The sequence below is a fragment of the Pseudoliparis swirei genome, chromosome 5 (assembly GCF_029220125.1).
Source record: "Pseudoliparis swirei isolate HS2019 ecotype Mariana Trench chromosome 5, NWPU_hadal_v1, whole genome shotgun sequence".
Lineage (NCBI taxonomy): Eukaryota > Metazoa > Chordata > Actinopteri > Perciformes > Liparidae > Pseudoliparis > Pseudoliparis swirei.
In genome coordinates, this window is record NC_079392.1 from 7,423,295 (window position 1) to 7,440,041 (window position 16,747).

At 45.7% G+C, this 16,747-nt stretch overlaps 1 protein-coding gene across 1 annotated transcript in view; it reads right to left on the reverse strand.

Annotated features, from left to right (window-relative positions):
• LOC130193556 (guanine nucleotide-binding protein G(I)/G(S)/G(O) subunit gamma-12-like) overlaps positions 1 to 16,747 on the reverse strand; it is a 28,067-nt gene that overhangs the window by 10,419 nt on the left and 901 nt on the right. The window contains exon 2 of the mRNA XM_056414078.1: positions 7,212 to 7,274. The gene's annotated coding sequence lies outside the window, so the exon portion shown is untranslated. The remainder of the gene's footprint in view (positions 1 to 7,211; positions 7,275 to 16,747) is intronic.

Sequence of the window (16,747 nt, forward strand, 5' to 3'; positions counted from 1 at the left end):
CTAAATGCACCACCCTGCCATTCATGAGAATAACAGAAATGTTATGCATTTTTTTCCCCAACAAAGTGCATTCTGTGCATGACAATCAACTCTTTTTCTTTCTTTTTTTATGGACATAAAAAAAAGGGTGCAGAAACAGGCTCGAACTGCGACACAAGCTGATCAAGTTCTGCTTGCTTCATGGCAAGTTTCAAAACTAGTAATATGGGATGCAAACCACACAATGTGAATGAAAAGTCAACCAAAGAGGGTTTCTTTTTCTTTTTTCGTCACGGCCAATTACACAAGTATAAACACCAGTCCCCCCCCCCCCCCCCAAGCCTTCCAGTTACACACAGAACTATGTTACCATCACCGAGCCCCTTTTCACCTTTTCCAGACTTCCCCACACGCCTAACTGACAAACACTACACACAGCCATCACTTTCCATGTATGCTAAGGTTTCCTTGTGTTCCTTCTTTTAGGGATTATTTCTCAAGGGAAAGTTTATTCATCATGTTATTAACTGCTTGGGTGGAAAGTTTCCCCAAACATTCTCGTAATTTTGTCCCGCGCCAATCCCATAACACTATTTTGTGTTTACTTTACTTTACTGAGAATAGTCTATTGCATTTTTACCTGGAGATTACATTTAAATTGAAAGTTAAGATTAAAATAACCTTGCAGGATGCTTTCCTAAATCTATGGAGTTATTCCGTTTTCTACTCTTATTTCTAGTAAAAATTCGTTAAAATAAAAACATAAACCACGGCAACGGAAAGTGAGGGACGGCTTCCTCACCGCTGCCACCTGACTTCTTATCAGGACGAACAAAAGACAGAGAGCGAAACAGAAAAAGGGGAGGGCTGGGAAAAGAACAACACAGCCTCCTGACCTCAGGAACAGGAATGAGTCTCCCACCTCCCACCCTCTCTTCTCCTTCCTGTGAACTTTGGAGCACCCCAGAGCTGAGTGAACAATATAGAGCGCATAACGAGCAGTCGTAAGGGAAGGAGGAGGAGGAGGAGGAGGAGGAGGAGGAGGAGAGGGCTTTTGGACGAGAGAGCCGCTGGCGTGGACGCCGTGCCCACAGTGTCCTTTTAGGGAGTCTCCACGAGTGGCTGCAGGTTTCGCCTCCCGTGATCTCCCTGTCGGGAGGCCACCTGTTTGTGAGCCTGCAGTCTCGGCGCATTAGTAATCTGCCCTTTGTACCTACACGTGACTGCCAGAGAGTTTGCATAAAGTGAGAGAGAGGCAAATGAAAGCGGTATTATTAACGGAAAAGGAATCCCAAGCATCCACCTCGTCCAGGTCTGCACAAGATGCACTGCAGGCAGAGTTCACATATTTTAGAGTGAGCGCGTGGGACACTTTCAGGAGAAGTCTCTGCTGTATGCAATCATTAGTTTCAGGGTGGTATTTGGGAAATGCCTGCATTTCACAATTGCTGGTATGATGTTGGGTATTTTTGGTGGGGGAGGCATCACAACTTGGATTTAGTTGTTCTGCATTTGGTTGGAAAATAACAGCAGCAATCCTATTTCACTGGAATAAAGAAATAAAATGACAATGGAGGGTCTGAATGAATTGTGCCATGCAGCTTTCCATCTCCCCTTGTGTATGTATGCTTCTATTTTATTGAAGGAACATTTCAAATGCAGGTAATTCAGTATATTACTTTTATTTAAACCTGCAATAAGAGATGCGTGGGCCACTGAACAAGTTGTAAACACAACACTGACATAGCCTCCCATTTTAAGTTGATATTGCCGTCAGTTGATAATTTACACAATTATGCAGTTATGAAGAAACATCTTCATTCTTCCAGAATTGTGTTCCTGGCCGCCTGACCAATGTGAGGTCCAATAGTCACTCTCTTGTATCCTGCTGCGGCCAAAACGGTGGCCGGTGAGAGTGAAAGTCGTAGAGTTGATACGTTGTCATAAAAAAATATTTTATTATCGCTGCTTTCGGTAAGGTCGGTAGAGTTGAGTACAGGAAATGAAACTTCTAATATGTTTCATTATGTGACACAGTGGGGCTTTCTTGAGGGACTCTTGTGCGTGTGTTAAGTGTCGACCACCGTGCAAAGGCTGTTTCCATCTTCCACCGGGTGTGGCGTTGCGGCACAAAAAGCTAAGTGTGTCTGTCCGTTCTCGTGCAGACACTGTACATTTGCAGAGAGGGAATGCTGCAAGTTATGTGGGCTTGATTTTTTTTTTAAAGAGGCCTGCATGCAAAACAGCTACTGCAGTCCATGAAATCTCAATATTTCTTGCAGGAAACTGTTTCTCAATGTCTTCTGACCTGCTGTGTCAGAGCTCCCAGAGCAGGGTTTGACAATAAAAACTAACTTGTCATAACAACTTTCAATGGGCACGAGTGAGTGAGAACATTTACACTGCCATGAGGTCACAAAGACCTGGACGAGTCTGCTCTGTGCGGGGGGGCATGTGTAGTTTAATGGAATGTTAACCTGCTTACTGGCCAAAGTTTGCATGACCTCAGTCAACAATGGCCCACACCATAATGTGTTCAAACGGAGTCCGGTGCAGAGGGTTCAAATGACGACAGGGCCCTTTTTTCCACCGTGCTTTTCGGAGCTCTATAATGCTGTATTCATTCAAAGCGGCGGACCAGGATCTCACAGGGAAAGTATGCGAGCGCCGGTTGCAGCGGTTTGTTTTCAGAGCGGTGTAACTCCAATGGAACGTGGGGCTGCGACGCCGAGCAGCGCGCCGCCCCGCTTCGGCCCATCATGAACATCAATCAAAAGGTGCATTCTCACAGCGGCACAGACCTCCGAGTGTGTACTTTTCAAGGCAATGCAATTAAAAGCAACTTATTTCTGGAACTGGAAAATATTTCCTTTGCCACTGTCTGGTGGAAGAAAAAGAAAAAAAATCAAAGCAGGAAAGAGCGGCTTGCTGGAAAAGAATCCCAGGCATGCATCCAGTGGCTGGGCAGATTTTTTTTCTGGGCAGGGTGACATCCCGGGCTGCTGCGTGGTCTTCCTCTCTTAACTGCCAGACCCTTGTGTTTGTTCACTGGAAGCCGACATTCCCCGGATGGCTCCCGCAGCAGAGACCAGGGTGGCTGGAATTCTTGTCTGGCAGACATGTGGGCCGTGGCACAGGAGCCTCTCTAAGTGGACACAGCAGCAGTGTTTATTGTCCAGAGTCGAGCCTGCTGCCATGAACGCAGAGGGCAGAAGACACGCTGTTGCTGTGCAGAGGCACTTTCCTCCAAAAGACCTTCGATGCATCAGGATGTGGAAGGACACACGGGCACTGGAACTAGATTTGAAGTCTGCAGCCAGGATATTCGCGAATGTCAGCATTGCTAGCATACTTTTGTCATCTCATTTAGCCACCTGTTAGCGATAGCCTTTATTTTAAGACGCTTAAATGCTTTAAATATCCAGAGAGTGTCTTTACAGAGGTATTTTGTGGGAACAAAACATAAAAGGTGAACTACACACCTTATTTTAGGCATTAAACTAAAAGGCACTTCAAAGGAAAACATCGACTTTGAGACGAGGGAATCAGAAAAGTGCCAACTCATTTTCAGGCGTTAGGGCCAAATTCCTGCAGCACTAACTAGCTGATGTTCAGCATGTATAATGTTTCCCACGTCAACGTTCGTGTGACATCTTATTGAATGTTATTTTGTGACTTCTCGTGTGTTTTCTCGCGGATTTCCAGCAACACGAACGATCAGCACGCCAGCGCTAGCTGCTGCGGCGTTCAGGCAATAGCTACAACGATTTGGTTCGGATTAGGAAACGATCGTGGTTTGGGTTAAATAATTATTGGGATGGCATGACTGAAGAATGGAAGATACATCGTAAAAAAGTCAAATGTTTGGGTTACAATGACCTTGGAAGTGTCGTTACCGAAGTTTGAGACAAATACCGCCCGATGTGCTTTTTCTCGCTCTTTGTACGACGTCACCTGTCATGGCTCAGGATTACGATACGAATCGGTTGTGTTTGTTGGTATTATATACACATTATAGTGCATTTGTTTTCGAATGGTATAGCTACGAAAACAGTTTGTGAACACAGCCTGGCCGTGTTCACCATTTTTTTTATAACGATGCGAACATGTAACATGCTAACAGTTCTCCTCCCCAGAGCAGAGCCACCCACAAGCCCATTGTGAGAAGAGCGGAAGTTTGTTTGGGAACCTGCATTGAATTGGCGAGGCGTGAACATAGAAACAGGATGGCCAGTGACCTCGTTGTTGAGTGGGCTGGTAATTTGTCACAGGAGGAACAAGGAGGTGTGTGCGTGGGGGGCTAATTACACATCAGAAACTGCAGCAATAATTCATTCACGCTAATGGTTTTGTGGAGGCACATGGCCGGACCGGGGGTGGACACACTGGTTTTTTCTCACACAGGAAATATTCCTGTGCAAATAAAACCACAGAACACTGTTCCCACCCCCCACCCCCAAGTATTAATTGAAAGCATATGGTTTGCATTGTAAATGTTTCCCCGTGTGAACGAGAGAAGGAGTAGAAGCCGGTGGCTGATGGAGCCACGGCTGCACACAGCAGGTGACGCTCTCTGTGGCCTGTGGGCAAAGGACGCGACGAGGCCGACGCGTGTCCACGTTGCAGCCGCGCAGATAGGGCCGCTAATCTCAAGAGGTATCTGCAGGGCACTTCCAGGGCACTGATCCTGGCGTGAATTCCCCAAAATTAGAGGTGCCCGTAAGTAAATAACACTAATAACGTAAATCTCTGGAAGAGATCTGCAGATAGGAGGAGGCTGCTCAGAACAGCGCCCACGAGAAAGAAAAGGGGGGAAAAAGGTCTTGAACGGGTTCTGTTTCTTAAAGATCAAAGAGGGTTTTTTTTTTCTTCTTCTTTTTCTTTTCTTCCGCTTCCTTGAAAGAGTTGAAGCGGGACATGTGTGGCACGAGGGAAACAATCAGTTTCACGTGCAGACTTATGAGCTGTTTCTCTCCGTCAGTGCAGACTGCACCAGCTGGCCAGGGATGCAAGTCATCAAAGTTGGTTGATCAAATGAACATTCACCACATCGCTTCCTGCACATGGAAGAGCCACTCCCTGCCTCTGCCCTTAGCTAACCAGCATGAGTAGGAGTGTGTCTATGCATGTGGAGCAAAGGGGGTGGGGGTGGGGGGGGGGTTGCTGTTCAGGCAGCGGACGAAGTGCAACCGAGGAAAAGGAAGGAAGATGCCCATATATGAGCAGACGCTTATGAAACAGGATGGAGTGCATGCCTCAAAGGGGCCTGGGATCTCCCTGTGGTGCCACGGTGATGCAGTAAATATGTAAACCTCCTCTTGCTCGTATGAACGAGCGTCCAAAGGTCAACGGTCACGCCGAGCCCCGGATCTGTCATTGAACCTGCGACTTCAGCCCACGTATACGGTGAACGCTATAACAAACAGTCAGGTGTCACAAAGGGAACTCAGGGCCGCCACATGCGTTTCTGATTCCGTTGGCAGAACAGGCCCACGCCCGGCAGCCAATTAGCAACACACCTGCACTATGGTAAAAATAAGAAGGAACAAATAGCCTTTGTTTAACACATGCACATCATCTGGGTAACTTTTTCCATTCTCTCGTTTAATCATACGGGATGCTCATGCAAGGATTGGAATAGCTTGGTGTCTCCAAAAGTTGTCTCTGGAAAGATTTGTGTTACTTTCCCTAAAATGTATTTGATTATTTTTCCGGTTCCTGACATACAGTCATGTGACTGACCCACTGCGAACTATGGCATATTAATATGATTATGATTGCCCTCATAGATCTAATGCCACACCCAATCACCGCTCATAGCACATGTACAGTTGTTTAAGACACACTGCAGTGACGAGCCAACGGGCCACAGGTCTTCACATGAAATTCTGACGAAACTACAAAAAAGAAAAAGAAAAGGAGCATGTATACATATTATGAAACAAGAATGACAATTACTCATTTGCGGAACTGCAATGCCGTAACCCGAAATGAGCAAAGAATGGCTTTTTTTTGGTGATGGTAGTTATTTTTGACCACACATTTAGTAATGCAGGCAGACTTTGCTTTGATGAAGAGTCCTCATACAACCTGGGGAAGAGAGACTGCAGACTGCCTCATGCTGCCCTCATGTGGAGGAAACATATAATCACAGAACACCACAGAGGGAGTTACTTGAAGTCCAGGCTCTAACTTTGGCTGCGATTGAATGCAATCAATAAATATAAATATGTGATAACTTCTTGTTATCTAAAGCCACTTCTATGCACTAACTAACTCCGGCAATAAAACCAAAGTGAAAACAGGTCACCGGCAAGAACAGAAACGTAAAGTCATTATCACAAGTTCATAATAAAAGGGCACGGCAGCACTTTAGTATTGCACTTTCTTGTAGTCGGAATGCAGCAGAGAACCAGAAATGTTATACTTCTGGTCCATCAAGCCCAACAATTCAGGAGCATGCACTGGTTGCATTATGTTCACATGATGCAACCAGTGGCATTTATTTGCAAGACGCTCACTCCCTGATAAACACCCACACCTTTAAAACTCTGGCTGGTAGCCTACTCCCAGAGGGCCCGTTCATGTCGTATTAAATACCTCCACGTGGACTTTACGGGATTCTGTCGTGGCCTTTAAATCCAAACTCAATTTCCTCTTTTTACCGAAACTTGCATCTATTATCAGACTTCATACACATTTTGACCAATGGATTTCCATGACTTTTCCATGACTTCAAACCAAATTTCCATGACCAAACATTTTGTGAAATTTCGGAAAAATTGAATGACAAATTCCATGATTTTTTTCCAATTTTTTCCTGGCCTTGAAATAACCATTTTTGAATTCCAGACATTTTCCAGGTTTTTCCATGACCGTAAGAACCCTGTATCATACGGCAGCTGCTTTAAACTCCCCCCCGGATCAATTATCTTTAGATATTTTTGTCACTTGTCAATCATTTAGTTTTTTTTCTCTACTCTGAACACACAAAGAGAGGAATCCCTTCTTTTGTGGCTCTTTTGCGACGCCGCTGTAATGTCTGCTGTTGACCACCAGAGGGCGGCACGTGGCAGGCAGTGCATGCAGTCTGACTGGAGACACGAAACACGGGAGAAGGCCGTGGGCCTGATGAATAATGGAGAGGGTGTGCAGCAATTGTTGTCACCTGATGCCTCTCACATTTACAGGAGAGGCAGGTGGCAACCGGCGATTCTCCCGGAGACACTGACCTGTGTGGGGAAAGATGTCCGGCAGCATGTATCGGGGTCTCGGTCTGCGTGGCCGGCACACAGCTGTAAAGAAAAGAAAATGTTAAAAATGATAATGCAGCCATGACAGAAACACCAGAGAGAGATATTTCAATACCAGGGAGTTTTGTTTTGCAGCTGACTGAATATACCTGAAAATTAAATATATATATATACATAATGATATATACGTTAACGTCCAAGGACTGTTACTGTGAACTAGTCAGCAACCTACTGGTCAAGGACAGAGAAGAGCTCCAGTTACATATTTACTGTAAACAAAAGCCATATCTGAAATATTTATTTATATATATATATATATATATATATATATATAAAACACAGAATTCTAGAATTTAAATAAACTTAGAGAATAACTGTTGATCCATTAAGCCAACACTCAGCACTCTGTTATTGTACAGCAAGGATGTTTTATGACCCGCTTTGTTAACAGTCGCTAAGCAACCTCTTACTTCCTCGTCTAGTTCATGATTTGCTCTCCAGTATCAGTGCAGCGTGGTGAGACATCATTTGAAAGCTTTGCCAAGCGAGTATTTCCAAGTATGTGCTGTCGGACACACACTGTGCTTTCATCATGAAGGCAATGAAACTCCTAGAAACTAAAAAGGCTCATTCAGTCATTTATCCATTTATATGTTTAAAGGGAATTTTATATTTACAACATCAGGGCGAAAAAAACTTTTGCACCCAGTGCTGAAACACTGGTCTCACTAATAACCAACATGTTCAAACTACACCTCATTCTACACTGTGGCACAGAAAGGGATTTTTTTTTTAATGCACATAGCTCGTGCTTTTCATTACAAATAAATATTCAAATGTGTGATTTGTGGCTTTTATTTAACACTCGTGTCCATCTTAACAAAAACCCACTCAGGCATTCACAGACTGCAACCCGACCAACCAATTACACATCAGTGCATGGGGGGGGGGATTTTATTAATTCAGACAGCAATGATTCTGAGACCAACTTTACCGTCAATCAATTATCTACCAAACCTCGTTAGCACCTGGCACCTTCTGTGTCGCAAAAACAGGTGCAGACATCAAGATCGAAGCTTCGACCTGCCGTCAGTGTGGGTACGCAACCCGAAGGATTCTCTCCCGTCAGGTATAAGGGCAATAAAATAAAACTAACGAAGCTAGATTAAACAACATAATGTCTGATAAACTAAGATTCTCTGTGTTTTAGATAAATGGCCCCATGGCTCAGGGTTTTTGGAGCAGACGCAACACAATATGGTTTTTATTAAGAAACCATATTTCATTGTCCTGGCACAGAATTAGCATCGTCCTCGGTTTGGAGAGATCCATGATTGACTTTAAAACCAAACTTGGTTAACGCTGCGAAAGGTATTCTACTAGGCCGCTACTCTGAGATGAAGGAGTGACAGAAATGCAAATTTAGTTCAGTCTGCAGATTGAAGGTTTCAGAAGTGATTATTCTGACGGTTTGTTAGTGCTGATCGAAAAACCCAGAAGTCCCCAACTCCCAAAGTGACATCAATGGTAAGTTGTTTTTGACGAGCAGTCTCAAGCACAAATATGTTCATCTGTGATCTAAATCTGAGGAACAGAAAGGTTCTGGTTCTTAGATATGATCGAGACACAGAATGCTGTCGTTGTCAGGGAACTGTGGAGGAAGTGAAATCTCTAATTACCTTTGCATTGAAAATGCGGAAGGTAATGTTTTGACCGCCGCGTATTTGTATGCGTCCGTGCGTGCGTCCATAGCCGGAAGCGCTGTGCCAACGGCTGCTTGTTTCAGTAGTGGCGTTTTGCTTTTATTTTATTGTCTTTTTTGCACTTTTCCTCTCTTTTTCTTTTTCTTTTCTTTCACGTTTGTCTTAATTCTGGTCCGGACACTGGACCATAACTACTTTTTTCGATAATTCTACTGTGGCTTTTGTTCACTTTGTCGTGAGTATCGGTGAGACACAGCAAAACAATGACGGGGTCCGTCGTCTACTCGCGTGCTCAGCTGATCGCGCTGTGCAGGCCGCAGCTTCTGCCTGGAGACAGACCTGTGATCCCGCTGGAGCTACGGAGGAGGGCTCGCGGTTGCAGATCGGGTGTCAAGCGGAGGGCTAAAACGAGGAGATACAAACCCTCGGTACCGTCGATCATAACGAGGCGTGAGGTCTTTGGCGAATAAGGCGGATGAGCTCGGCGCTGGTAATGACCGAGAGGATCTTCCGTGAGAGCAGTCTCCTGTGCTTCACTGAGGCGTGGCTACGCTGACTATCCGGATCACAGCGTCTTTGCCCGGCTTCAGGACTGTTCGGGCTGACAGAGCGCTACACAGGCGGTAAGAAGAGGCGGGATCGCTGTTTATGTGAATGAGCGGTGGTGCCACCGGACCATGTGTGCGTGAAGGGCGCTTCTGTAGCGAACATTGAACTGTTGGCCGTGGGGATGCGCCCGTACTATTTGCCGAGAGAGTTCACGTCCGCCATTGTGGTTGTCGTACGTGCCGCCATCAGCTGGCGCTGAGGAAGCTGTGGACACCATCCACTCCACTGTGTCTGCTCTGCTGAATCATCAGCCTGGAGCATTCATGACTATCACTGGTGACTTTAACCACACCACATTGGAAAAAGCTCTGCCAACCTTCCATCAATACATAGACTGCCCAACAAGGAACAATAAAACTCTGGACTTGCTGTATGCTAATACTAAGGGCGCATACAGCGCCACTGCCCTTCCCCTCGGCAGGTCTGATCATGACCTGGTCCGGCTGACACCCAGGTATGTTCCTCTGGTGAAGAGGCTGCGGTGACCACCAGGACTGTGAGGAGGTGGTCTCTGGAGGCTAACGACGCTCTACAGGACTGCTTGAGTCAGCGGACTGGGATGTGTTGTGCGGACCGCAGGAGGACATCAACAGTATGACCGACTGCATCACGGAATACATCAAGTTCTGTGAACACACCACCATCCCATCACGGACTGTGCTGCTTCCCCAACAACAAGCCCTGGATCACCAGGGACCTGAAGGCGCTTCTTAACATGAAAGCTGCTTTCAGGTCTGGAGACAAGGATGAGCTGAGGAGCCCAGCGCAACCTAAAGGTGAAGCTCAGGGAGGCAAGGACTCCTACAGGAGGAAGCTGGAGGCCAAACTCCAGCTGAACAACACAAGGAGGTGTGGTCTGGCATGAAGCAGATAACTGGCTTCAAGGTGGGAGGAGACAGCCAGGGGCTCCCTGGAGAGAGCCAGCGAGCTGAACTGTTTTTTCAATAGGTTCAGTTCACAGCCCTCCCGTCTCCTCCACATCACACCTCCCAAACACCTCCTCCCCTCTGTCCCCCTGCTGAGCTGCACATCCACCGAGCCCTCAATAACAATGGGCTCCTCCCCTCCCCTCTCTCTGTGACGACTGACCAGGTGAGAAGACAGCTGGAGAAACTACACCAGCGCAGAGCTGAAGGTCCTGATGGCATCAGCCCCAGGGTCCTAAAGACCTCGCCACCCAGCTGTCTGGTGTCCTGCAGGCGCCTCTTCAACCTCAGCCTGAGGCTGGGGAAGTCAGTGCTGTGGAAGGCGTCGTGCCTGGTCCCTGTCCCAAAGAAGTCAGCACCATCTGGCCTCAACGACTACCGACCGGTCGCCCTCACCTCCCATGTGATGAAGGTGCTGGAGAGGCTGGTCTTGGCCCACCTCCGGCCGCAGGTGAAATCATCGTTGGACCCTCTGCAATTTGCTTACCAGCCTCATGTGGGAGTGGACGACGCCATCATCTACCTGCTGCCTTGAGCACAGTCGCACCTGGATGGACAGGGTGCCACTGTGAGAGTCACTTTCTTTGACTTCTCCAGTGCATTTAACACCATCCAGCCACTGCTGCTGAGTGAGAAGCTGCGGTGGCGTGTGGACCGTCCACCATCTCCTGGATCACTGACTACCTCACAGGCAGACCACAGTTTGTCAGAATGGGCCGTGTGCTGTCTGGAGCGGTGGTCAGTCATGTTGGTGCCCCACAGGAACTGTTCTGTCTCCCTTCCTCTTCACCCTGTACACCAGTGACTTCCAGTACAACACGGAGTCATGCCATCTGCAGAAGTACTCTGATGATTCTGCAGTGGTCGGGTGTATTAGGGATGGACGGGAGGAGGAGTACAGGGCAGTGGTGAGTGACTTTGTAAAGTGGGCCGATGAGAACCACCTGCGGCTGAACCTGGCCAAGACCAGAGAGATGGTGGTGGACTTCAGGAGGAAGGCGACAGCTCCTACACCTCTGAGTGTCCTGGGAGTGGTCGTGGACATGGTGGAGGTACAAGTACCTGGGCGTCTCCATCGACAGCCGACTGAACTGGAAGGCCAACATCAACGCTGTTTACAAGAAGGGATGAGTCGACTCTTTTTCCTGAGAAAGCTTCGATCCTTCATCGTGTGCAGCAAGATGCTGGAGTTATTCTACCAGTCGGTTGTGGCCAGTGTGCTGCACTTTGCCATTGTCTGCTGGGGGAGCAGCATCGGGGCCGGTGACACCAGCCGTCTTAACAAACTGGTTAGGAAGGCTGGCTCCATCATCGGCTGCCAGCTGGAGCACCTGGAACAGGTGGTGGAGAGGAGGTCGTTGAAGAAACTGGTGTCCATATTGGACAACCCGGACCACCCTCTCCACCACCTCCTACAGGGACAGAGGAGTACTTTCTCCAGACGTCTCCTCACGCTCCGCTGCCACAAGGAGAGATACAGGAGAACATTCCTGCCGACGGCTATGAGGCTCTACAACAGTTCATCTCTTGCCAGATCACCCTAACCCTTCTTATATTTTGTGTTTTGTTTTTTTTATTCTTGTGTGTTGCTGCTACTGACTCGACAAATTTCCCCCTTGGGGATTAATAAAGTATATATCTATCTATCTATCTATCTATTCGCATAAGTCAAAAAGTATTAATCCGAATCGCATGAAATTTGGTGGGATGTTTGGTTATTATCCGGGGTTCATTTGATTAGATTTTGGGATCGATCGGGTCAAAGGTCAAGGTCATGAAAAAGGTCAAAATCGTCTTGAATAGCATGAAATGTGGTGGGATGATTGGTTATTATCCGGGGACCATTTGATTAGATCTTCTTTTTACCATAGCGCGGTCAATTTATATCCAATTGGCATGCAACTAATGCCAAAATGTTCATAATCCAATGCCCAATCTTGTGATATGCGAAGGTATGCGCTCTACCGAGTGCTCGTTCTAGTTAGAGTATGACTTACTCACATTTGGCTCACTTTTATTGTGAATTAAAAAGTGAAAATGAACTACTCCCCATTTGTTTGAGGAGGTTTATGACCCGCTTTGTTAACAGTCGCTAAGCAACCTCCTTACTTCCTCAAATCTAGTTCCTTGGTTGCTCTCAGTATCAGTGCAGCGTGGTGAGACATCATTTGAAAGCTTTATAGCCCAGTATTTCCAAGTATGCTATCGGACACACCTGTACTTTCCACCCATAGACCCACACACAACTGCCCCTCTTGAAACTTTACACACACACACACACTTACCTTAAATATTGTGTTGTTTTATTGTAAATAGTGTGTACTTGTTGCCTGCATTCCTGCTGAGCATTGCCGCTTTCATTTCTGCACACACCCTGTGTGTGTATGTGACAAATAAACATCTTGAATCTTCCAGATGCGAATCATCATGAGGTAGTGAAACTCCTAGAAACTAAAGGCTCATTCAGTCATTTATCCATTTATATGTTTAAAGGGAATTTTATATTTACATCCAGAGGCGAAAAAAACTTTTACCAGTGCTGAAACACTGGTCTCACTAATAACCAACGTATTTCAAAACTACACCTCATCCTACACCTTGGCACAGAAAGTTTTTTAATGCATAGCTACGTGCTTTCATTTACAAATAAATATTCAAATGTATTGATTTGTGGCTTTATTTACTGGTATGCCATCTTAACAAAACCACTCAGGCATTACAGACCAGCCCGACCAACCAATTACATCAGTGCATGGGGGGGGATTTTATTAATTCAGACAGCAATGATTCTGAGACCAACTGCCGTCAATCGGTATCTGCAAACCTCGTTAGCACCTAGCACCTTCTGTGTAAAACGAATTACGAACATCGAATCGAAGCTTAGGCCTGCCGTCAGTGTGATGCAGCCGAAGGATTCTCCCGTCAGGTAAAGAACAATAAAATAAAACTATGAAGCTAGATTAAACAACGCAATGTCGATAAACTAAGATTCTCTGTGTTTTTAGATAAATGGCATGGCTCAGGTTTTTAGACAGGCCGCCCAGCACAATATGGTTTTATTAAGAAACCATATTTCATTATCCTAATGCAAAATTAGCATAAATCTCGGTTTGGAGAGATCCGCAATTGACTTCAAAATAAACTTAGTTAGCAGCTGCGAAGGTATTCTACTGACTAGCTACTCTTAAGTGAAGGAGTGACAAAATGCAAATTTAGTTCAGTCTGCAGATTGAAAGGTTTCAAGTGATTATTCTGGCGGTTTATTGGTGCTGATCGAAAAGCCAGAAGTCCCCCAACAACTCCCAAAGTGACATCAATGGTAAGTTGTTTTTGTGAGCAGTCTCAAGCACAAATATGGTCATCTGTGATCTAAATCGAGGAACATGAAAGGTTCTGGTTCTTAGATGTAATGATAGAACACAGAATGCTGTCGTTGTCAGGGGAACTGTAGAGGTAAATCTCTAATTGCTTTGTTGAAAATGCGGAAGGTAATGTTTTGACTTTCCTTGACGTGTTGTAAATCCGTGCGTGCGTGTTATTCGCGTCAAAAAAGCAGTAATCAATCGCATGAAATTTGGTGGGATGTTTGAATTTATTATCAAGGTTCATTGGTGGAATTTTGGGATCGATCGGGTCAAGGTCAAGGTCATGAAAAGGTCAAAATCGTCTTGAATAGCATGTGAGAAATGTGGTGGGATGATTAGCGGTTATTATCCAGGGGACCATTGATTAGATCTTCTTTTACCGCCGTAGCGGTCAATTTATATCAATTGGCATGCAACTAAAGACCAAAAGTATTCATAATCCAATGCCCAATCTTGTGATATGCGAAGGTGTCTGCGCTCTACAGTGCTAGTTCTAGATTGAGTGGCTTACTCACATTTGGCTCACTTTTATTGTAGTTAAAAAGTGAAAATAGACTTCTCCCATTTGTTTGAGAGGTTCCTTAAGGACCCCTAGGCGCCCCAGGCCCAGGTTAAGAATCACCAACTTGAACCTATCAACATTGTCTCGTTGATTAAATTATCTGTATATTAAGTAATGACTCGTGAGGATGACCCACACTGAGAGTTCCTACTGTGATGTGATGGGCTCCAAGAGCCACTATTACAAATCAATGTATCAAATATTTTTTAACAGTTGATGGTGGCTTGCGATTGTAATCGGTCATAACTGGGATTCTTGCATGCATGTAAACGAAGATTAGAAGAAAGTATTAAAAAGTCCATAAGGTGCATGTGGTGCCTTCGCCGCCTGTTGATGGCAGGGATGTACAGCGGTCAATAGCATGTGTTATCGCCAGTTTCATCCCTATGACAGGCTCGGTGAGGAGGGCGGGCCAGCCGCGTATCCGGGGCGCAGCGCAACACTGTTCACGTGTGCTGTGGAATGGGCCCCAGAGCTGATAAGCGCGTGGCGCCGCTGGCCTGGCCCAGGGGACCAACTTTACCGTCAATCAATTATCTACCAAACCTCGTTAGCACCTGGCACCTTCTGTGTCGCAAAAACAGGTGCAGACGGCAAGAACGAAGCTTCGACCTGCAGTCAGTGTGGAAACGCAACCCGAAGGATTCTCTCCCCGTCAGGTATAAGGGCAATAAAATAGAACTAACGAAGCAAGATTAAACAACATAATGTCTGATAAACTAAGATTCTCTGTGTTTTAGATAAATGGCCCCATGGCTCAGGGTTTTTGGAGCAGACGCAACACAATATGGTTTTTATTAAGAAACCATATTTAATTGTCCTGGCGCAGAATTAGCATCGTCCTCGATTTGGAGAGATCCATGATTGACTTTAAAACCAAACTTGGTTAACGCTGCGAAAGGTATTCTACTAGGCCGCTTGATATACTCTGAGATGAAGGAGTGACAGAAATGCAAATTTATTTCAGTCTTCAGATTGAAGGTTTCAGAAGTGATTATTCTGACGATTTGTTAGTGCTGATCGAAAAACCCAGAAGTCCCCAACTCCCAAAGTGACATCAATGGTAAGTTGTTTTTGACGAGCAGTCTCAAGCACAAATATGGTCATCTGTGATCTAAATCTGAGGAACAGAAAGGTTCTGGTTCTTAGATATGATCGAGACACAGAATGCTGTCGTTGTCAGGGAACCGGGAGCAAGTGAAATCTCTAGTTAGAGTATGACTTACTCACATTTGGCTCACTTTTATTGTGAATTAAAAAGTGAAAATGAACTACTCCCCATTTGTTTGAGGAGGGGTTCCTTAAGGACCCCTGAGCGCCCCCAGGCCCCAGGTTAAGAATCACCAACTTGAACCTATCAACATTGTCATTGATTAAATTATCTGTATATTAAGTAATGACTCGCGAGGGATGACCACACTAGGTTCCTACTGATGTGATGGGCTCAAGAGCCACTATTACAAATCCAATGTATCAAATATTTTTAACAGTGGTGGCTTGATTAATACGGTCATAACTGGGATTCTTGCATGCATGTAAACGAATTAGAAGAAGTGTTAAAAGGTCATAGGGTGCATGCGGTGACGAGATGCGTTCTCTGAAGGTCTTTGTGACCAGAGCGGTGACGCACGGAGGCCGAGCGTGGAATTCAAGTCGAGAGACAGTGTCTGTGTGTGTGTGTGTGTGTGTGTGTGTGTGTGTGTGTGTGTGTGTGTGTGTGTGAGAGAGAGAGAAAGGGGGCATTTTAATGAGATTACACCGCTGCTAGGGTCTGCACCGGTGACTGTGGTGTAACCAGGCAACACTGTCCTGAAACCCCACGTCACCATCAAAAGCCCCGACGAGGTGGAGTCACACACTCAACTCCCAGAAGCCGCGTGACACCGAGAAGACAAATCTAGCAAAAAAAACTAGGGGGAAAAACACAGAAGCACAGAAGCCTCGACAGTCGTCAAACAACAACTGCAACATGTGTAAATGCAGCCGGTGTCAAACACGTCAGGGTGTGAGAATAGAGTATTAGAAGCCCTCAGTTTGGGGATAAGCTTTTAAATTAAGATGGAAACAACTAAACAAACACATGAGAGAGATTCAAGGTTCGATGCAGACGTGTGTGCACGTTTCTTCCGGTTAGCACATACACATGCCTGTGAGTCTTTTCCTTAAAAAAATAGAAAAAGGATTGGAACTCTAAAGCTCCCACTTGTTGCTCCCCTGATCTTATGCTAGTTTTCGTCAGTCGTCGTCGTACTAAATTAGTAAAAAGGCTAATTTGACGTTTCGACATTTTCTTTAAACCTGAAAGGTCGGCTAAATGCATCTTCCTTCTATGCTGTGTAAAGATAGAGAG